This window comes from Palaemon carinicauda, chromosome 9 (genome assembly GCF_036898095.1).
Source record: "Palaemon carinicauda isolate YSFRI2023 chromosome 9, ASM3689809v2, whole genome shotgun sequence".
NCBI lineage: Eukaryota > Metazoa > Arthropoda > Malacostraca > Decapoda > Palaemonidae > Palaemon > Palaemon carinicauda.
Genome location: NC_090733.1, coordinates 150,364,557 through 150,388,963, shown reverse-complemented (window position 1 = coordinate 150,388,963; position 24,407 = coordinate 150,364,557). Strand labels below are relative to the sequence as shown.

The window sequence follows — 24,407 nt, the reverse complement described above, 5'->3', positions numbered from 1 at the left end:
CTTCATTGCCTTTTGCCTAAGAACCCATAAAAGCAAACGACTTTCCGGTCAATCTCTTCCAAAATTGCATCTTTCACCAGTTCTGCGAAATTTTGAGAACTCTACAACTTCTTAACGTTCAAGTGTTGCAGCCAAAGGAAAACGAAAATCTTTGTATCCAGGAGGCATTTCGGATCCAGGAGGCTTTTTTGTTAATTTTGCATGTTTTCGTTTTCCAGTTCATTATTCAAATATTGCAAGCTTCAAAACAGAGTAAATAATGCAGAATAGAGTGCTTTTTATCCCTCGAGGTCGATGTATAATATATCTCTTTTGATCTATGGATCATTAACCACGTGGTAGGGAACTGGGGCTTGGAGGCCATTCTGAGCTATCAAGGTCTAGGACTAAGTCATCAGCCAGGTTGAGTTCTCCGTGAAGTTGGTTGCTTTCTTTGGTAGAAGGCTCCAGGAAATCTTATACACGTTATTCGTGAGATTTTTGTTCACAATGCAGTACATGTTTCTCTCTTCTGTAACTGGTTAAATACTAGTTGAACCTGTTATTTGCAATTTAGATCGTACCATTTTACACACACACACACACTCTCTCTCTCTCTCTCTCTCTCTCTCTCTCTCTCTCTCTCTCTCTCTCTCTCTCTCTCTCTCTAAATTATAAACTGCCTTCTTGTGTTTGCTACTTTAATGCGCAGGTAATTTCGTCTTTAACTCCTAGCTGTTAGTTCATAAATTCCTATTGACCATCGAATACTGTGATCAGTTGGTTACTAGTTTTGACTTCCCGATGACCTCTGACCCAGCAACATGGAGAAATCCAGTGGCACTAGACACTAGCGGTAGGAATATCTTCCGCAGTAGAAGCTGGGAAGAGAAGCAACAGCAGCAGCAGTAGTAGTAGGGAACTCCCAAAGCCTCGAGCAGGTAGTCAAGGTGATCTGGTAGCGAGCGAGCTAACACCCTGAAGGAAGCGATCGCAAACACAACCTCTTTGCCCCCCACCCCCCCCCCCCCCCCCCACCCACCCACCCACCTCTGGTTCTTTCAACCCATCCAACCTCTGAAAATCAACATTGCATCTCGTCGCCACCAGATCTTCCCTATACATCCTTTTTCCCTCTCGTTGTAACATCCACAATGGTCAATTTCTGATATTATCTGATGCCTTCCGTTTTACACCGGCACAAACAGTTTTTCGTATCTGAGGTGCAGTCTCTCTCTCTCTCTCTCTCTCTCTCTCTCTCTCTCTCTCTCTCTCTCTCTCTCTCTACTCTTCGCATGTGTAAAAGATTTCAGCAACCTAATTGATGTATAGCATTAAACTTTTTTTTCATATTTTATCAACTTTTGACAGATTTTGTTTTAAAAAAATGAGTGGGGACAGATACCGTTAGGTTGCATGAATTAACAAAACAAGAGAAATGACATTTAAAACTAGCAATGCTGAACTGCGAAATAAACAAGAGCAAAGCAACGGATTAATAGTTAACTTACTACGCGTTAGTACTTTTTTCCAAATCTTAAAAAAAAAAAAAAAAAATAGTTATTTCTCTTCGTCCAAACTCCGTAGCGTTAGCTAACCGCCCTCCCCTCGGGGTGGAAGTGAGGCGGGGGGCCGTAACAAGCTTGATACTCCTCCTTGGCTGAATGAGAAGAAAACTAGTCTTGCATCTTCTCCACCTACATAGAAAAATAAATTAAGCTAACGATATTCGTCGGACCAGTTAAGATACCAACATTTACTTTAGTAGAGTCTGTTTTGAAATCTGCGAATTAAGAAAATATAGCTTGCCCCACTATCTGTAATCTTTCGATAATGAATGGTTTCCCAGTCTCCAGGGCTAGCCTATGACGACCCAGTGTTATTATTTTTTATATCGACTGTCACATTTTTATCTTCTAGTTAGGAAAATTGTTCTTGTAGAGTTGCAGAAGCATATATCACGGGGATAAGTATTTATTATTATTATTATTATTATTATTGTTACTTGCTAAGCTACAATCCTAGTTGGAAAAGCAGGATGCTATAAGCCCAGGGGCTCCAACAGGGATAATAGCCCAGTGAGGAAAGGAAAAAGGAAAAATAAAATATTTTAAGAAGAGTAACATCAAAATAAATATCGCCTATATAAACTATATAAACTTTAACAAAACAAGAGGAAGAGAAATTAAATAGAATAATGTACCCTCAAGCAAGAGAACTGTAACCCAAGACAGTGGAAGACCATGGTACAGAGGCTAAGACACTACCCAAGACTAGAGAATAATGGTTTGATTTTGGAGTGTCCTTCTCCTAGAAGAGCTGCTTACCATAGCTAAAGAGTCTCTTCTACCCTTACCAAGAGGAAAGTGGCCATTGAACAATTACAGTACAATAACCCCATGGGTGAAGAAGAATTGTTTGGTACTCTCAGTGTTGTCAGGTGTATAAGGACAGAGGCGAATCTGTAAAGAATAGGCCAGACTATTCGGTGTATGTGTAGGTAAAAGGAAAATAAACCGTAACCAGAGAGAAGGATCCAATGGCTGGTATCCAAAGTTTCGAAGTGATTTTTTATGCCCTTACGTTACACGATGAAAAAATAGATTCTATGTTAAAACCACTTCAAATATTTTACCTTGCAGCTGTTACCTTTCGATCTTACTCCTATAAATGGATTATTAAACTTGACACACTATTGATAATTGTACAGCAATGCCCAAATAATTGATTTATAGTAAAACATCCCGTGGTGCCTTATGTTAGTTGAACCAGAATCCCCGTAACAACTAGTTTAAGAAGACTGATAAATGTGTAATCTTGTGCTTCTTGGGACAATAGAAAAAATAAGTCAACCTGAAGTCTGGGCAAGTCTCAAACTATGACCATTTTTGCTTGGAATTGGTAACGGGTAAAGACAGATTCTGAAGACTTTGGCATCTTTACTAAGGGATAAGAAAAAGTAATTTTGATAATGTAATGCTCCAAATAATGTAAGGTTATTAAAATTAAAGATTTGAAAGAAAATGTTGAAAAAAAAAATATGATCCCGTGATCCACTCAAACCTTCAATAAAACTCTCCTGCGTTTCATTACTATTGGTGGATCCAAGGCAGGACTTGTGCAGGAAATGCGAAAGCACTGGTACTGCAGTAGTTAGAATTGAGAAGTAGTATTGGAGACTTTAATTAGTAGTAGTAGTAGTAATAGCAGTAGTATTAGTAGTAGTAGTAGTAGGAGAGGGAGGAGGAGGAGGGAATATGTAATATTGGCAGTAGCATTGGCAGGTACTGGTAGACATTCATTAGTACTGGTAATAAGAGTAATTGTAGGAAGACTAAGGAGGTAGCAGTAGGTAGGCTTTAGAATAGTTAGTTTTTCATAACCTCAATAGTTCCTTCCAATTACACAGAATCCCCAAGTAGTTTTTTTCAATTTCGTTCTTAGGATTGGCTACCTACTGTATATCCTCTAATTATTGTACACCAAAATTCAGCTCGAAACAAATTCCAACAGAGTTGACTCCTAATGGTAGAAGAAGAAAACATTTTATGTCCTAAGGTAGACAACGAATCTCCAGGAAAAAGACTGAACATGTCCAGAAGAAAAAGCTGAATGCCTGATAAATGAAAGAAAAACTCTTGAACGGTGGCCTTCAAATAAAAACAAAACAAATTTATATTTAAAAAAAAAAAAAGCTGCGTAGGGCGTCCATAAATAATGTAAACAAAAACTTGCATAATCTTTGCAAATCTGATTGATAATAGGAAATACTGGTTTTGCAGTCTTGTAATACACCGACAAAACAATAAATATGTATTCGCAATTTTTAGTTCAAGTTTTCTAGTTAGTTCAAGTTTTCTAGTAAGAAGTCTTCTTAGACTACGTGGTAGTCGCCAAGCCTGAATCACAATAGCAATAAAAGTGCTAGCAATGTTTATACTGTATATATTCTCTCTCTCTCTCTCTCTCTCTCTCTCTCTCTCTCTCTCTCTCTCTCTCTCTCTCTCTCTCTCTCTCTCTCTCTCTCTCTCAATAAAACTTGCCAAAAGGAAAACTGCCGTGGAAAACGGACTCTTGTTACTTTTGACTCTCCCAAAGACGTAGCTGTCCAATGTCACGTAGTACTGCCTTTCATGTCTCGCAGACGGTCCAAGATGGTTGAAGAAAGGTTTGGATCTCTAAAATTGCTTGCAAACTCATTCTCTTTTCTTGTGCGGGGAGAGTATTAGATTCTGCTCGGCATTTGCAAGGACCACGCAACATTGTACGTCTTATATATTTAGTTATAAAGTTAAAAAAAAAAAAAAGTAGGCTCATGAACAGTATTCAGATAATCGATTCAAATTATTGAATCTTTGTGAAATCAACTTTAGATGCAGTTAATATGTCGGTTTATTTTTCTTCTAGCTTAAATTGTCGTTTCTTATGGAGATTAGAAATATTTAGATAATATATGTATTGGACTGTATAATTTGGTACCATGAAAGTTTTGATAATGTTAAATTTCCTAAAATTGTGAGCTAAATTTCAGTGACTCGGTAAGAAGCAATGTAGTCGCAACGGAAAAAACTGCAAATATTTTTTTTTTCTTTTCGAAAATTACTCTGTTGAAAGATTTAAAAGTAGCGTTAAAGAATCTATGAAGATTTTAATCATGATATGAACTTAACTTTGATAAATAATCCAATCTCGCTCAAGTTTAGAAATAGAATTTTAGCCGTGCACTTTCGATAACATTGTAGCCTCCATTTCTTAATGGGTGTAAAAAAAATTCTTTTTCATAAGAGCCATTTAAAAAAGTCTTCCCGTAGTCTTATTTAAAGAGAACATGACGGTCAGAAGTGGCGAAACCATGTGAAAACCTTCTCATTGAGCTGAATGAATAACCACTTTCCAGCCGTCCATCAGCCGACGAAGAAGATGAATGATTTCTTTAGCCGCGAGAAATGAATGAGGAGGCGCGGCCTCAATGAATGGGTGGATCCATGGGTTTGCCTCCTTACGAGGTTTGCTCTCGTGGCTGGTACCCAAACCCCACTCCCTTGCCCCTCCTCCTCCTCCTCTCGACCAGCACAAGATCTCTTGCCCAAGAAATTGCTGGAGGCCAAACAAGACCGTACCCCAGGTGACCTTGGTGGCGCTCTTGACTGAGCGCGCCACAATTTCTTGTACACTTCCCGGTCTCGTAATCCATCATCAGTAATTTGTTTCTTTTTGTTTGTCCATTTTTTTCTTGAGGGGATTTGATGTAGATGGGGAAGTGGGGCTTATTAACACATATATAAAATCCTTTTAAGCTCATTAAGGCTTTGAAGTGTCTGTCATCACGTACTTAAACAGTAAACGGCTTCAACTCTGTGTTGTCATGCAGTGCGCCCGCTACATTTCTCAGAACGTCTGTAGTTCCCCTTTAGTCGGATCCAGAAAAACTGCGTATTGTGTGTGAATCGCTATTATAATGCCATTATGCAAGTCACCCGGTGGAATTACGCAGTTACGGACAGGCGCCAATCCCTACTAGTCTTTCAACAGACCTTAATATGTCAAAGTAAACCAAACAGGAAAAAAGATAATTGGACAAACCTGAACTTTAAGAAATTTGAATTTCACCTTCTTGGATTTATTTTACCCTTGCAGTCTTTAATAACTTTATCTATTTTCTTTTAACTGTGCCACCGTCGTAAAGTGATAAGATGTTTCCATAGGTCATTCAATTTTAGTCCTGCCGTTTTTCGGTGTTTTTTATTTACTTATTTTTTTTTTTGTATTAATTAACATTTCGTACCTATACATTTGAATTCTGTTCTATTCTTCTTCCATTGGTTCAAAGGATTTGAAGAATTCTTCTTTCTTGATTCTCCCAAGAATAACAGACCTAATGAATGAGAATTGTACCTGTTATTCAAGTTAGACTAAACATAGACAAGATAGTAGATAAACCGTAGTGTAAATTCAGTTTTTATATACAAAAATCAGCCTCTTGACATAAATACAATATTCATAAGATTAACTTCCTTGCACCCCTTTATAATCGAAGTAAGAATTTTAAGCTTTTATCAGGTTATTTATTCAATGCAGTCTTGTATTACTACAAACTTAATCAAACGTCAAAGGTTAGGGCTTCGGAATCTTAAAATAACTATGAATTATATTGATCGGTCAACGGATTTTTTCTAATTCGCTTTCTTTTTGCATGTTGCTCTAGAGTCCTAGACTTTTTCATAATCTATTCTAGACCATGCATTACATTCAGAGCTTCCCAGACTCTGGGTGTGCCGTCAATTCTATTAGTCCTGCCTTTTCAATCATAAGGCACAATACTATTACAGTATTCTAGAAATTTTATTCCAGTCGTAACCACATTGTGGAATGATCTTTCTAATGTGGCGATTTAATCAGTTTAAATTCGGATGCTCAAACTTTTTATATTTATTTCTCTGATGAACAGTTTATGTTTGACTGATCTTTTTCAACGTTGTTACTGATCTTAAGATATTTAATCTTTTATTCAGTATATAATTAAATTTAGTTTGTTCCTCAATTTCCTTTTCTCACCGAGTTACTTTCTATGTTGGTGTCCTTGGGATTATTTCCTTTCCTCACTTGGCTACTATCCCTGATGCTGTCCTTGGGGTTATAGCATACTGCTTTTCCAACCAGGGTTATAACTTGGCTAGTAACAATAATACAATCAAATGAATAATAAAAGAATTGCATTAGTAGTACAGCTGATTGTTTGTCAGTTGCACCATTAACATCATTAGCTCTTATTACAGAATTAGTATTGGGTGCTACTATAGCGTGAGGTCTACCACACTATAGCGTGAGGTCTACCTCCAGTTAGCACTATAGCGTGAGGTCTACCGCTGAATTATTCGTCCCTCATAGATAAGACACATTTCATACATTTTTTTAAGCAATAAACACTCAATTTAAACATATTTTAGAAATGTCTTAAAATGATAATTACCTCCGCCAGGAGGGTATGTTTTCGGTTCGGTTTGTTTGTTTGTCTGTCTGTCTGTGGACAACGTAGAGGCCACATTTCTACACGGAATCACTTCAAACTTGGCCAAGTAGTTCCCCAATGTGTATGGAAGAACTGATTAAATTTTGGTCAAGGTCACCCCAAGGTCAAGGTCACGTGAAGGTCAAGGTCACGTGAAGGTCAAGGTCACCTGAAGGTCAAGGCCAAGTAGTTCCCCAATGTGTATGGAAGAACTGATTAAATTTTGGTCAAGGTCACCCCAAGGTCAAGGTCACAGGGGTCACTGGTGTCACTATGACATAAGTGGCCATATCAAGAGACAGAAATAAAGCACTGACTTTTGCATAAGCCAACAGGGAAGTCCTAGTCCAGGCGCAACCCATGGGTGATGTTCAAATTTATAAAGGTCAAAGGTCAAGGTCATATTGGTGCATTATATCAATGTCATATTAAGTATCAGTGGCAAATGAACAAAGATCACTTGAAGGTCAAAAGTCAAGCAGGTCACTTGAAGGTCAAGGTCACGTGAAGGTCAAGGTCACGTGAAGGTCAAGGTCACCTGAAGGTCAAGGTCACGTGAAGGTCAAGTACATTTGAAGATCAAGGTCACTTGAAGCCAAGGTCATGTGAAGGTCAAGGTCACGTGAAGGTCAAGGTCACTTGAAGGTCACGTGAAGGTCAAGGTCATGTGAAGGTCGAAGTCACATCAATTCATGATTCTAGGACATATGGCGCTCTAGGTCACCTTGGCGGAGGTATGTCCTCTACGAGGACCATGTCCGCGTTCAGGACTTGCTCACTTGTTATTATTGGAATTTTAATAACATTGAAAAAAAATTAATAAAGGTAAAAATAAACATGTTATCAGATATTTCCATATTTATTCTAGCGATACAAAACTATAAACACTTAATTTAAACATATCTTAGAAATGACTTAAATAGATAATTGGATTTCTAATTACATTAAAAAAAAGAATAAAGGTAAAAATAAACATGTTATCGGTCTACTGCTAAATTATTCGTCCCTCATAGATAAAACACATTTCATACATTTGTTTAAGCAATAAACACTTCATTTAAACATATCTTAGAAATGACTTAAATAGATAATTGGATTTCTAATTACATTAAAAAAAGGAATAAAGGTAGAAATAAACATGTTATCATATATTTCCATACATTTATCCTAGCGGTACACACTTCGTACATCTACTAAGAAAGACACAAATAGATCATTGGAATTTTTTCTCATCACCTTCCAGCAAAAATAAAGATGAGACTGGAACAGCTGACGACAAACACCTCGCATTAATCTCTTCAGAATCATCGTTTTAGCGTCCAACCACGATCGCTCAATTGCCTGTGTGTGTGCTCCTGTCGCAGGATCCACATAATATTGCTGGTGGTTCACTGTAGATTGCTGGTACCCCATGGCATTAAGGTTGCGGAAGGTCCAAGCTTGTCGCGTGGTAGACCTCACCCTCTGCCTGGGTAGGCGACATATGGCGGTAGACCTCACGCTATAGTAGCACCTAGTATTGTTCCTGCCTTTTTAGTCGGCTGTAGCAATAGCCTTGGCAGCAGGCCTGACGTCTGTCAGCTGCAACCATAGCATTAGCACGCAAGGTGACTTGTCAGCTGCAATAAAGGCAATGGCATCGGGGATGACTTTACCAGCTGCAACATTAGTAGCATTTCTCAAATGCAGCCATAGCCTTATTCTCTGTGGTGACTCTTTAAACGCCTCAGCAACAGCATTGATAATAGGGCTGACTCTCATCTGCAGCAGTAGCATTTGGGGCCTCGGGACTGACTCTTTGTCAGCTCTGATAATAGCATTAGTCGGCTGCAGCAGTAGCGTTACATCTGCAAGAAGAATATTAATATCAGGACTGACTCTCGGCTGCAAAAAAAAAAAAAAAAATAGCATTAGAATCTAGACTGACTATATTCTCATCCGTATCGATAGCATTTACATAAAATCTGGCTGTGAACGTGTGTGGAGATAGAGGTCTAAATATGTTATAGACCTTGATGGAGATTATCTGGGAGCCTCGGTATTGTTGTGATATTTTTTTTTTTTTTTTTTTTAAGGTTTTACAGTGCTTTTGCTCAATTTTTGTTTTTGCGTGTAATTCGTGCTTCTCGGTTCAAGTGACAATCAAAGACTTAACCTATAGATTTTATCCAGAGACTATCTTTTTAAACCCTCTTCCAAACGAGCCAATGGAAACGATGAACCGAGTGAAGATGTGTTTTCTTTGGTCATTAATGGCTTTAGTTTGTAATGGATTTATAGTTTGGGGCATTCATAAATACAGCGTTGGGAACATGAAGTTATTCGGCACTGAAAAGCAAATTGAAAACGCTAAAACTGTGCTGTAAATTAAAAAAGGTTTGGCCATGAGATGGAAAAAAAAAGAAGAGAATTGCAAGGGAGAAAGCTTAAGTGGGGCAAATAATTCCCAGAGTGATCAATGACGTTCATTGACCCCACAATCTCCCTGTTGGATGTTCTGTTTCTAAGTACTTTGCAATAAAGTAGAGTTTGCAATCATTTCATTACATACATTGCATAAACGCGGTAGAGATGTTATAGGTTTACTGAACAACTGACATCATTGCCTATTTAGCCTGCAGGCATGATTTAAATTTGTCACAACCTTGGATTTTTTCTCTCGTCATCATCATCACTAGCTAAGCAAGAGCCCTAGTTGGAAAAGCAGGATGCTATTATCCTAAGGGCTCCAACAGGGAAAATATCCCAGAGAGAAAAGGAAATGAGGAATCCTAGAATGATATTCCTGATTGTACCCTCAAGCAAGAGAACTCTAACACACTACTAAAACACTGCTAAGAGAGCTTCAAAATGTGTATAACCGGGCGGCTAGACTGATAAAGGGCATTAAATTTCGGGAGAGAATAACTCCTGCACTGATCGATCTACATTGGTTACCTGTTAAGGCTAGAATTGAATTTAAAATTTGTTTGTTGACTCGCAAAGCTCTTACAAGTGATAAGCCTAAATATCTTCGTGATTGCTTGGTCCCCTACCCTCAAGTTACTAGCGCTGCTGTAAGAGTTAGACATGCTGAAGACCCATAAAGACTATTCGAAATTAGTGTGAATCATGCAATAGGAGTAAGAACGTTTTGTTATGCTGCACCGAGACTTCTACGACCTTCCACTTGATGTCAAGAATAGCAAAAAATGTGGCAGCTTTCAAGAAAAACCCGAAGCCTTATCTCTTTGGAAAGTGTTATAATAGTGATCTGAAAACCATTAAGCCTGAATACAAATGCTAGCGAATAACTGAAAAGATACAGAGCAAAATATTAACTGGAAAGAAATTATTTTCACACACCAAGGCCCGCCTGAACAGACTCTTATAGTGTCTGATGGAGGGCGAGAAATAAACCCCTAAAAGTAAAAGTAACCCAAGACAGTGGAAATCTGTGGTACAGAGGGCATGATACTACCCAAGACTAATTTTATAACTAACCAAAGCAATCGGAGATTTCTGACCTCTACTGAAGGTCAATGGAGTTGTCCATGGCCTAAGATCTATCTGTGTAGGAAATTTCGTCAAATCCGTATCTTTAAAATGGCAAAAAATGCAAATCCGGATCCGGATTATCTCCAAAATTTAATAGGTCTGTCCATGACTTTAGGTCAGTGGTGAAAATTTCTTCCGTAGAGTAATTTTGACGTAATCTTGTCCACAGATACAGACAAAATATGCAAATCCGGATCTGGAACCAAATCATCTCCAAAGGTTAAAGGAGTCATCCATTGCCTAAAATCTCGTGATGAAAATTTCGTCAAAATCCGTAAAATTGTTTTGATGTTATCTTTAAAATGGCAAAAAAATAGGAATCCAGATCATCTTCAAAATTTAATGGGGTCGTCCAATACTTAAGATCTATCTGTGGTAAAAAAAATTGCCAAGATCCGCCGAGTAGTTTTGATGTAGTCCTGTCACAGACAGACGGGTAGACACACAGACAAATAAACAGATAAGAACAATCTAGAGATTTCCGACCTCCGTCAAAGGGTGACGTTGACACAAAGACATGAGATTTGCCTCTGATCTAAACTCCTGATCCGAATTATGTCCAAATTTTATTCGGCGAAGTCATGGCCTAAGATCTGGATCGTTTCCAAAATTTAATAGGGTCGTCAATGACCTAAGATCAATCTGGGGTGAAAATTTCGTCAAAAATCCATTGTAGTATTGACGCAATCCTGTCCACAGACACAAAGACAAATGAATTAATAAGCATATTCTATTTTATAACACCCTTGACGGAGGTAATAAATAAATAAACAGACTTGATTATATAACTTTTGGAGGAGGTAATAACACTTATTTTCTATGGTTTTGATTTTAAGGGGTTAGACATTCGATCTATATATCTACGTTGGCATTTCTCCCATTCTTTTTTACTACAGCTAGTACAGTAGATCATTTCTAACTTCAGTTGTAAACCATGTTCGATAATCTATTTTCTCTTTAAAAAGTTTGTAATTCTGGCTTTTTTTTATTTTCACGGAAGTACAGTAGGCATAAAGTTTTTGCTTAACTATTTTTTTTCTTTTTGTATATGATTGGTTTAGTTTGGATTTTATTAATGTTCACGGAAGTTTGCGTGAAGATTTTGTCTTAATTTCTGTAAGTTGTCAAAAAGTATGTTTGTATTGCTTTGGATTTTAAATTCTGGACCAAAAGCCAGGCACTAGAGCTAATGAGGCCATTCAATCTAATGACGTAAAAGATTTCGATTAAATTCGGGAGTTTTTATTTTATGGCCGAATTCTAACTTCATGCTTTTAGATTAATGGGATCTGGTCTATATATTTTAGTTTTACATATAATTACAATAACTTAGAGCTAAAAAGGGCAGAATAAACATAGTATCATTGGAAATTATTTTTTTTTTCTATTAACTACCATGAGAGTATGTTTTAGTAATCACACACTTCTCAGAATTTGAACAGAACCAGAGTTCTTCTACTTGCAAAAAGATGGCAGCACGTGTCCCTTGTTCCATTTACGCGAATAATTATATATAATTGAAAAAGGGTAATAGATTGATACTAGTGCAGAAATATGTGTGGCAGGTATAAATTAAATTCAGTTCCCATTAAGTAAGCCAATTTTAACCAAATTTGCGTACGGAAAATTCCAGAACGCAAGGATTAAAGAGCTCTACTCATTATTTTCATGGCCATTAGATGGCCTCAGTAGTAGTGTGAAACTGCCAATTACTCCCATCATCGCCTCGCTTTAATTTCTATTACTTTATTTCTGCTGCTATTAGGGCAAACATTTTCTATAAAACTGAATGACGTGAGCTCGTGTTCCCTGTTGTCTAAGCAATAACTTCGTTTCTCCTGAGGAAACTGTAAACTTTACAATAAATGTCAGAAATATTTCCTCGACAAACAATCGGTAGTTCAATTACATTGGGGGTAAGGGGGTTTGCCAGATAGTGCCATATGTACTGAAATTGGTGAGATAGTCAAGTACTGCAAGTTATTTGGTGTGATTTCCAACTACCCTTTTCATGAAACCAGAAGGTAATTAACACGTTTCATGGTGTAACATGAATTGTTCGTAAGAACTGAGTGGAAAATAACATAATTATAAAACGAAAGGAATAATTGCATACTCTCTCTAGCTCCTTCCCTTACATCGTTACGAGTTTTACTTAAGAGCCAATAGATGGCATCAGCGACACCTTGTCACACCTAATATGGTATTGGTATTATGGTATATAATAATATAACAACGACTTGTGTTAAGGAAGTGTGGTAGGAGGGTAGAGGCTAAAGAATGGGTAGTTTTCAAATTGTCCAACGATCGTTCTCTCATTATATAGAGATATTTTGATTCGTAAAGTGTGAATTTTTCACATGCCATCTGAGGCAAGTGGGTTTATTTATAGAAAGTGTCTAACGTTCCCTTTCTTCATCAGAACAAATGGATAATAAGTCATGGCTCTGCACAACTGACTCGGGTAACAATCGTCGGCATAAGTTAAGGTTAGTGGAGCTAGTTTATGGATTGATAGTTATATGCCAGAAGGTGCATGACTACAGTGTAGTTTGATGGTGTTATAATCGGCGATATCAACAGACAAATCGATTAATTAGAAAGTCATTTCTGTTAAGCCATCCACCTGCGATTTTGTTTGTTGACAATAGCCGTCGAGAGTGTAAATAAATTATAAAATAAACCTCTCCATCATTTCCTCAGTAAATGTATGTATGTCAGTAAAGCTATTCCTTAGTTCAATATAGCCTAAGTTACAAAAAAAAATCCCCTAAGAACATTTCTTAAGCAATAGTGGGTATTAATTAAACATGAGTAATTTGAATTATTATTATTATTATTATTATTATTATTATTATTATTATTATTATTATTATTTAATAGTTTCACGATATTTATCAATCACAACCTGAAATTATCCATTATTATTATCATTAATTTAAGCTGTTCTTATAAAAAATGTTCCTAAGAGAAAAATTGATGTGAACAATCCTGATTTACATTGGATTATTAATAATAGGAAGATTCCAAATGACCAATTAGAAAATATAAATCCTGTACTGATTGCAATGCAAGCTGAGTAAAACACGGTTGCTTTTCACTTGGCCCAAAACAAACAAAATTATACCCTCAAAACAGTTTATATAGAACATTTTATACATTGAGTATAAAATTCCCTTTGGAAGTTTATCAGCCCTTGTGAGTTACTTTACTTCTTAGAACTACTTGCAGTTACAGTGTAAGGACAGTGAGACGAGCTATCACCAACAACAACAACAACTGACGGTTTTTTCATTGTTGTTGTTGTTGGAGTATTTTAGCCGTGACTAACACCAACCGCCCGGAACGACGTACAGCCCTCGTCTGCAAGGAGCTAGCCCTCGTCTGCAAGGAGCTAGCCCGCTTCAATGTTGATGTGGCGGCTCTTAGCAAGACTAGACTACACGAAGAGGGCAACATCAGGGAAGCTGGAACAGGCTACACCATCTTCTGGAAAGGCAAAGCCCTAGAGGAGCCTCGCATCCACGGTGTCGGCTTCGCCATCCGTTCCCAGCTAGTGCAGCAGCACAACCTTGCTCCCAAGGCCATCAGTGAGCGCCTGATGACTGTCCGCATCCCCATCACGCGGGACAGACACCTCACCCTGATCTCTGTCTACGCCCCGACTATGACCTCAACCAATGATGACAAAGCTGCCTTCTACACCCAGCTCGACCGCACCATCAGGCAGTACCCGCCAACGACAAGCTCGTTGTGCTTGCCGACTTTAATGCCCGAGTAGGCAAAGACCATCGCCTGTGGGAGGGAATCATCGGCCGCCATGGCATTGGAAATTGCAACACCAATGGCCAACTCCTACTGTGTCTGTGTGCAGAACACCAACTTGTGATAACCAACACCATATTCCAGTTACCAACCAAAACGACAAAAGAGCACATGGAGACACCCACAGTCTAAACACTGGCACACCCTGGACTACTTCCTGACCAGAGCCAGAGACCGAGGAGACGTCTGCATCACCCGATCCATGCCTAGAGCGGACGACTGCTGGACGGACCACAGATTCCTCGTCTCCCGACTCTCCGTGACGATCCTACAACCACCCAGAAGGGTACCTGACAGAGTACCACAGCAACGCTTTGATTGTAGTAAGCTCCGCAACCCACAGGTGGCACTGAACTACAAGGAGGCCTGCGAATGACACCTCGCAGACCCCGTGGGTCAGGCCACTGTTGAGCACCACTGGACCACCCTCAGAAACGCCATGGCCCGTACCCCGGAGGAAACACTAGGCTACACCACCAAGAAACTGCAGGATTGGTTTGATGAGAATGATGCTACCATCTCTCTTCTCATTGAAACCAAACGACAAGCACGCCTGACTTTGAAAAACCAACCAACAGCAGCTAACAAATGTGCTCACAAGGTGGCTAAAGCTGGTTGCCAAAGAGGGATCCGTGAAGCCCAGAACACCTGGTGGCAAAGAAAAGCTGCAAAAATACAGTTTCGCTGACCAACGTGACCTGCGCAGCTTCTATGCAGCAACAAAGGAAATATTCGGTCCCACACGGTCATCAGTGGGCGGCCTGAAGGATGCGGATGAGGCCACGACCATCACCGACAGCGAGGGCATCCTGGCCAGGTGGAGGTCTCACTTTGAGAACCTCCTCAATGACCAAGCAGACACCCCAGACGATCTCCTGCGAATGACCCCGCAGCCTCCCGTCGGTCACTGGATGGCACTACCACCCTCCATCCAGGACTTAACAAGGCCCTGCAGCGCATGAAGCCCGGCAAAGCCCCAGGGCCAGACAACATCCTGTTGGAGCTCTTCACTCACGATGGCCCTGGGCAGACAACATCCTGTTGGAGCTCTTCACTCACGATGGCCCTGGGTTGAGGAACCTTTTGATGCTCCTTATACTGAAAATATGGGAGATCAAGACCCTCCCCAGTGACTTCCGCAAAATATGGGAGATCAAGACCCTCCCCAGTGACTTCCGCGATGCAAACATCATTACCATCTTCAAGAAGGGAGACAGGGAGAACTGTAACAACTACCGGGGAATATCACTACTAAGCATCGCGAGTAAGATTTTCGCTCGGATTCTCCTTGACCGCCTCCTTATTCTCGCAGAAGATGTCCTGCCAGAGTCCCAGTGCGGCTTTCGACCTTCCCGCGGGACCATAGACGTGATCTTCTGCGCGCGACAACTACAAGAGAAGAGCCTCGAACAACAACAGGCCATAATGTTCATCTTCTGGGATTTGAAAAAGGCCTTCGACAAAGTACCTCGACCTGCCATGTGGGCTGTCCTCAAAAGATATGGCTGCCCACCCGATTTTGTCAAGCTGGTGCGTGCTCTCCGTGAGGGAATGGTTGGGAGAGTCTGCTACCAGAAATCTCTTTCAGGCCCATTCCCCATCAACGGCAGCCTGAAGCAGGGCTGTGTTCTGGCCCCAACGTGTTTCTTGCTATACACTGCAGCAATGCTCAACGAGATTCCCCCAGACACACCCTCAGTCGACCTACGTTTCCGCATGGATGGAGGCGTTTTCAACCTCGCTAGACTCCGCGCCAGAACCAAGACCACCTTGTGTGCAGTGTGAAAACTGCAGTATGCTGACGACAATGCCACCCCAGGTCAGACGGCAGAGGACCTGCAGTCGTCAGCTGATGCATACAACTCTGCCTACGAACGTTTTGGGATGCAAGTCAACACAGACAAAACCAAGACCCTCGTCCAACATCCCAAACTTCAATACAACAGTGAATGACCAACCGTTAGAACAGGTGGACCAGTTCTCCTACCTAGTGAGCATCCTAACATCAGCTCCCACAAGCAAAAAGGACGTGGAGAACAGGATCAGGGCAGCCCACTCCGCCTTTGGCCGACTCAACTGCCTCATATTTAACAACCACGCACTGACAATGACCACCAAAATGATGCGTTTGTAAGGCTATCTCATGCAAATCACCTACAAGGAACCTTGAACGATGTCATCTGGGGAAGGTGGGCTTATACTTAATTCTTATTTTATTTTTTTCCCTCTGGGTTCCTCTTTGGAGTTCCTCCCTAGGGAATTTCTGTTAAAATAATTATTTAATTTTATTTTCCCAGTTAACTATGCAGTTTTTCTTCGTTCGACTAAAAGAGTGCCAACGAAGCAGAGCTCTCCTGTTCATGCCTCGGGATTCTGCTGTCGCTGCCGTCCCTCAGAGGATGTCGTCATGGGCAATATGCCAGCACTTCAGATTATCTTAGAACGCTAATGGAGGTTCGCCTCCAGGGGTTGGACAACTTCCCTTCCGAGGGAGGTTTCCTCCCCAGGTGTGAGATTTTCTCCCTTCAGAGGGAGAACTTCCCATACCTTAATAAATTCATCGCCTTCGACGACTGTTGCTGCCCTGCGGCCAGACTTTTCTCCCCCCCTTGCTGAGTTTCTCTTCCTTCAGGGGTGGAGCACAGTCTTGGCAAGTCTCCTCTACGAAGTGTTCACCTCTGGCCACTCATATCGACTTCTCATCGAAAATCGCTACTGCCAAGGTCAGCTTGCTGATCCACCAGCCCTAAGGGGCATCACCACGAGTGTCTTCAGGTCTCTTCTACGAAGTGTCACCTCTCTCGTTCGTGAGAAGCCACTCGTAGAGACTTCTCTTCGAAAAATCGCTACTGCCAAGGTCAGCTTGCTGATCCACCAGCCCTAAGGGGCGTCACCACGAGTGTCTTCAGGTCTCTTCTACGAAGGGCACCTCTCTCGTTCGCGAGAGAGACCACTCATAGAGACTCCTTCGGAGGATCGCTACTGATAAGATCAGCTTGCTGATCCAACGGCCCTAAGGGGCATCATCACGAGTGTCTTCAAGTCTCTTCTACGAAGGGCACCTCTCTCGTTCGCGGGAGAGGTCTCTCATAGAGACTCCGCCTCGGAGGATCAAGCAGAACTTCCAGTGACCTCTACCTTGTGCTGCAACGTGGTCCTTTGGACTTCGGTCCTGGACTCTAACACTGACCTTATACAGTCCCATCGGTGGATGCTGGCCCTTCCAAAGGGCTCATCCCAGTTCCTGATCGTCCTGCCAGCTGACCTACCGATCAACCAGCGCAACCTTGCGCAGCAACGAAGGACTTTGGTCCTGGACTCTAAGCAGACCTGCTTACGGTGCTCATCGGAGGATGCCCGCCCTTATTTAAAGGACACATCCCAGTTCCTGATCGTCCTGCCAGCTGACCCTTCAACCTACTAGTGCGCAATCACCAGCGCGCTCCCCAGCGCAATTGCCAAGGCGCAAGGCTGCAGGGCATCGCGCAGTAAGGGCCCCATCACCGCATTCTCCCCCCCCCCCCCCCCGAAAGAACAGCGCATTTGCCGGTAGAGGGAAAGGTTCCAGAAAGGTCCAGGGACATTTCTTCCTTATCTTCTTTCTTCTTACAGGCGACTTCCCCTCCAGAGGGAGTGTCTGACAGTGCAGCCGTCAGCCTGCAGCCCTGGTTTGGGGCTCTAAACAGAGCGATAGCACAGGCTTTCAAGCATGTTCTCTCTGAGTTGGGCCACAAATCCTTGGCTGCATCTACTCCCCTGAAGAGGAAAAGAGGAGTTTCGGACGTGGTAAATTCTCCGAAGACCAAGCTGTCTCCTCGTAAGTCTTCGAGGAAGGCACCCTCCCCCCTCAGACTTTTCTCCCTCCCCTTCGGACGAGGATTTCCCGTCCTCAGGAGAGTCATGTGAGGTGAGACGTTCCCCCATCACACCATTGAGAGAAACCCCACCTCGCACGGTAAAGTCTTCTCAAATAAGGGTGGAAAAGACCCTGCCTCCGTCGTTGTTGGAGTCCTGCATCCCTCACAGGAGGGAGTCGAAGGACTCCAAGACAATACCGGGAGGCCCCTAGCACCAAAATCTACAGGCTCAGACATTCTTCCATTATGGTAACGAACCTGTTTGAGCTTAAGGACGTGGAGCAGGCTGCTGAGAGGTGGAGGAAGTCGTCAAGACTCCCTCCTACATAGGGCTGTGACATTCAAGCCCTATAAACCTCTAGCAGCCACGTCCCACCAAGACCACGAAACCGACAACGGCAGCGAAGACAGTGATGTCTGATGTCTAAGCCCTTTCTGGTCAAGGACAAGAAAGGCAAGAAGTCCTCCAGGGGAGGGAAGAATCCTAGAGGTAGCAGCCGAGGCCACAAACGCTAGGATTGGCAGTCCCCCTGCATGTCCGCCAGTGGGGGGATGCCTACAAGGTTGCGCAGACAGGTGGCAGCGACTCGGGGCCGATTCCTGGACGATTTCTGTAATCAATCAGGGATATCGCATCCCGTTCACATCATCTCTACCTCCCCTGAGGATGAATCCGGTGTCGTTTAGCTCCCTTGCCATGGATTCAGCAAGGGGGCAGGCCCTTAGGGCAGAGGTCCAGATTAAAGCAAACTCTGTTCAGCATGGAGACCGCAAACACGATCAGACTTGCAGTGAAACCGCAAGACTTCATGTGTATACTGGAGCTGAAGGACGCGTACTTCCAGATCCCAGTCCATCCGTCTTCAAGGAAGTACTTAGGATTCAGCCTAGACAACAAGGGGTACCAGTTCAAGGTGCTGTGTTTCGGTCTCTCCACAGCACCACAGGGTTTCACCAGAAGTGTTCACCCTAATATCATAATGGGCACACTTGATAGGCATCAGTCTCCTCTGTTACCTGGATGACTGGCTGATCCTAGCAGACTCAGAGTCATCCCTTCTTCGACACAGAGACAAACTTCTAGGACTTTGCCAGGATCTGGGGATCATGATAAATCTCGAAGTCCTCTCTGCTTCCCACTCAAAGACTGGTTTACCTAGGCATGATTATAGACACCAATCTCCACAAAGCCTTCCCATCAGATGACAGGATAGCAAGGCTGAGAGGGGTCGCAAGCCCTTTCCTCAGACGAGAAGAGCTTCCAACCCAATCGTGGTTACGTCTCCTTGGTCACCTTTCATCCTTGGCTCTTCTAGTTCCCAACGATCGCCTCAGGATAAGATCTCTCCAGTGGCGGCTCAAGTCCCGGTGGAATCAAGGTTGCGATTCCCCGGACGTCATGATCCCTATGGGTCCAGTGGTGGGTGACAGACGAGAACCTACGAAGAGGAGTGGATCTTCTCGTCCTTCCCCCGGATTTAATGCTGTTTTCGGACACCTCAAAGAAAGGGGGGCCCCACATTCTGTACCACCGGACCTCGGGCCTGTGGTCAGAATCAGAAAAGTGCCTCCATATAAATCTTTTAGAGATGAAGGCCGGTTTGTTGGCCCTTCAGCAGTTCCAACAATACCTGGCAGGTCACTCTGTGGTGGTGATAAGCGACAACACCACAGTAGTGGCTTACATCAACAAGCAAGGAGGTACCTTTTCGAAGCAGCTATCCCATCTTGCAGTAGAGATACCGAGATGGACTGAAGTCTGCTCGATTCTACTATCGGCGCATTTCATTCCAGACAAGAGGAATGTGCTCACCGACAATCTGAGCAGAGCATCTCGGATAGTGAGTATCGAGTGGTCTTTGTGTCGTCTAGTAGCCAACAAAGTCCTGACTTTGTGGGGTTCCCCGACTGTGGATCTGTTTGCGACAGCGCTGATCTTCAAGATTCCACTGTACTTCCCCCCAGTCCCGGATCTCAAGGCGCTCTGGCAAGATGCCTCCCAACAACGGTGGGACAACATCAGCGTGTACACCTTTCCCCCCGTTCTGTCTGATGAGGAGGGTGCTCAACAAGACCAGAATATCGGTCAATTTTTCAATGACCCTCATAGCTCCGCTGTGGCATCACGCGGAATGGTTTCTGGACCTTCTGCAACTCCTAACGGAACTTCCGAGAGAATTCATTCCACGACATGATCTACTCAACAACCACATGCCAGCATCTTCCACAAAGCTGTAGCTTCGCTACGACTTCACGCCTGGTGACTATCCAGCATCTCCTCACTGAGAGAGGATTTTTCGCAACAAGTTGCGATTAGGATGTCTGGACATCTGCGAAAATCATCCGCATCTGTCTACCAGGCAAAGTGGAAAGTCTTCTGTGGTTTGTGTCGTGGAAGGGGTATCTCTCTACTCGATGCCACTATTCCAGCAATAGCGGAGTTCCTCGTGTATTTGAGGGAAGAAATTGCGCCTTTCAGTCTCGGGGGTGAAAGGCTATCGCTCAGCCCTAAGTCTAGCCTTCAGGCTCAAAGAAATGATCTTTTCTCTCGCTGGAACTTTCCCTACTCATACGAGGTTATGAACTTACCTGCCCTCAGTCGGATGTGAGACCTCCTCCATGGAACGTGGTTTGAGTTCTCAGGTCTCTTAAGAAACCTCACTATGAACCATTACGCCAGGCTTCAGTTCTCCACCTAACTTGGAAGACTGTGTTCTTACTAATTTTGGCTTCGGCCAAGCGAGTCAATGAACTTCATGGGCTCTCATATGATGGTAACATTCAAATTCGTCCCTGAGTTTGGTGCTAAGACTCAAAATCAGGGAGTGCCGGATGCTCGGTTCGACTCCTTCCGGATTCGAGTCTCCGTTGTGTAACAGATATCCCAGACCTTCTCCTACTGTGCCCAGTAAGGAGTCTGAGGTTATATCTCAGAAGAACGGCTGCAGTCCGTCCCCAGGTGCAAACATTGTTAGCACTGGGAGGATTAAGAGAAGGGTCACAAAGAACACCATCTCGGCATGGATTCGTAGGGTGATCCATCTGTCCCTGAATCCAGACCCTCCTCCGTCACGTCGCCCTAGAGCACATGATGTGAGGGGCGTAGCTACGTCCCTGGCCTTCAAGAGAAATTTCTCAGTGATGCAGGTCCTTCAAGCTGGGGTGTGGGAACGTCAGATGACCTTCACAGCCCACTACCTGCACGACGTGACCCACAGGAGGCTCAATACGTTTTCTATCGGCCCTGTGGTGGCTGCACAACAGCTGGTTTAAAACCTCAGGCTCCTTAGTGGACAAGTAGCAGAAGGTTGAGGGCATTGTTACCCGGTCTTAGTCTGCATGAATGAAAAGATTTGTCTGGCCCTTACTCTTTCCTTCATCCTCCCCTCTCTTGGGGAAAGCAGCATCCTGGGTTCTCTGCACAGCTGACCTCAAACCACTGCAGGTAAACCATGTTTCCTTGTGTTCCGAGTATTAAGATAATACTGTCACGTCCCCATACCCTGACGAGGTGATATCGGAAGAGTCCTAGCCTAAAGTTTCCTTCTAAGGGACTAGAGGTCATCTTCCTAGGACGAGTCACACTTTATTTTAACTTCATACACAGCTTGCGTAGGCCGCAGTCCTTGTGTAGCAAGGTTCTAGCGAGGTGCAGGGACTCCTTATTGCTGAGTGCGAACACACTCAAATATTGAGTCCCCGGGCAAAGACAAAAGCCAGTACTGGCAGGGACTTTCCACCCTTCCTAATGGGTGAGTCACCCCTATTAAATAGCGTGGTTTGTATGTCAGTTATGGAACAAATGACAAATTCGTAGGTAATTTGTATATACAAACCTTGGTTATTTAATCAAACTTGCCCGCCAACCCTATCCCCCTTGAAGTCTTGCCTCCAAGCAAAGTGAGCTCAAGCACAGGTGTGTGTGTGTGTGGGGGGGGGGGGCTAAAAACACACACACATACACACACCCCCCCCCCCCGCTAACTAGCGGTGGGGTAGTAAACCCTCGTGGAAATTTTAATGGCTCGTCATTTCAGCTACGCCGAAAGTAATAACCCCTATTAAATAGCTAAGGTCTGTATAGTTAGGAAAAATACAAATTACCTACGAATTTGTCATTTTACAGGTGGTATATGGTGAGAACCCAGTAAATCATATGATGACCAGGAAATCTGCACAAAGAGCTATACATGGTTATTTGCTTATAGACAAACTACTGAACCACATAATTATTTCAGATCTAGATAAGGGACAAACCAGAGCGTCTTTTGTTGCTAAGTGTGAGGATGCATACTCATCATTGTTGTCATTTTTGGGTGAGTGCCATGTCATCCTAATGGACGGGTTCCTTTAGGTAGCCTTTTAAGGGATATTTGCTACAGTGATACTCCAAGAGAAATAAACAAAAGGTCTCCAGGATTCTAACTCCTTGCGCGAGTATCCAATTAAGGATATCGCATAATATAAGGGGGGACATTCTTTTGATACGAAACATGGCAATCTTTACCCCGAATAGATTCAACTCTTTGATGTAAAGGGGGTAGAGTGGCAAAAGGGAATGGGGTACCGTTCTAGGTACCCGGTGGACCTCCTATCCGTATTACTACCGGCCACCATTCCTTTACTTATCATTAAGCAGAAATAGCCGCAGATAGAGTAATTTTGGGTGGGGTCGGCAAAAGGGTGGGTCCATTAGGACGACATGGCACTCTCAACCAAAAATAGATTTTTCACTTTGCTCAAAATCCGTTTTTTGGGCTCGGCCCATGTCGTCCTGATGGAAGCATATCAGAGAATTAACTTGAAAGTACTATATCTGTGGGTTTGTGTGTGTGCCTTCTACCTTGAATGGATTCCCTTATCTGGTCTCCTAGACCTGTATATGAAATTCCAGTTAACTGTCATTTCCACTAGGCCTGGAACTGGCTTAGTGCTTTCTGTCCCCTGCAGGGAACGTGTCGACTTCGACAATAAGGATTAAGATTTTTATTTCCGTTGGAACAAATGGGAAAACTTTAGAGCTTACCTTTAATTACCATGGAAATCTGTACTGATTTCAAGTTCTCTATATTTATAGGGAATTAAATAAAACTGGCGTGTTTTCTTTGTATGCAACTGAGGGTGGCAGTAATAAGAAGCAGATACGTTTTTGTATCTTTATTTTGCAACTAAATTATCAAATGTAGTTACAACAAAGTATGAATCTGATCCAGCATTAATACACATCAGGGTTCATATTTTCACCTGTAAGGGAAAAAATAAATGTAATTTCATTATCCGAATATTGCCACTCAATGGACATACATAAACACTGTGATGCAAACGTTCACTCGGCACTGGTGTTGTTGCATCAGATATGCACCTATATGGAACGGTCTGTTAATCATCGTTATGATTTGCATTATAAGGTACGTATACCCATGCACCCGATACAATGTTAAGTCCCAAAACAGTCCACTGTTCGTCGCAGCACTAGACGACGGGTTTTCTGACACTACCTGCCGCCACCACAAAATATTGTATTTCATGTACTTGCTTCGCATAGTGTTTGTAGATGACCCTGGATGATCTCCACCCAGTGTATGAGCGGAGTCTTTCAAAGTCCATATGTTGAAAGAAGTTCAACGAAGAAGCAACTTAACTCGGATCGTGACCTGTGGGTTTACTGTCAGGATCCGCTCTGTGAATAAAGTAGGTGAGCTTCGCTATCTTAGGGATAGGTTTGATCATGAGGTTTCGCCTGTGAAGAGCTGTCCTCCTTTGAAGTCTGAAGTTCTTCGAAGATAGACCTGAAGACACTCTAATGGGCATAGAGAGACATCTTCCTTCAGTAGGCAGATTCTCCAAGGACCCCATCTCTTAGTGGGTAGCTCATTCTTGGCAAGAAAGGCAGGATTGGGGAAGAGATTCAGTTCTCCTGTGTCTAGGAACTGAATATGGCCTTTGTTTCTGGATAAGCCCACTATTTCACTAACTCTAGCCCCTGAGGCTATTGCAAACAGAAAGATGACTCTGTGTTAGATCCTTTCGAGTACAATCCTCATTTTTTTGGTTCGAAGCATAGTGCAAGACGTGATGGGCTTTGGTGGGGTTGCTGGCTTGAGTCTAGCACATGCTTTTGGGATCTTATTGAAGATTTCACTAGAGAGGTCCACCACAAAGGCGTACAGAAGTGGTCTAGTCAAGGCCGACTTACACGA

At 42.7% G+C, this 24,407-nt stretch overlaps 1 long non-coding RNA gene across 5 annotated transcripts in view; it reads left to right on the top strand.

Moving 5' to 3' along the window:
- LOC137647274 (uncharacterized) overlaps nucleotides 1-24,407 on the top strand; it is a 63,215-nt gene that overhangs the window by 4,420 nt on the left and 34,388 nt on the right. For all 5 annotated transcript variants that reach the window (XR_011045560.1, XR_011045559.1, XR_011045557.1 and 2 more), the window contains exon 2: nucleotides 12,948-13,014. This is a non-coding gene — a long non-coding RNA (uncharacterized lncRNA). The remainder of the gene's footprint in view (nucleotides 1-12,947; nucleotides 13,015-24,407) is intronic.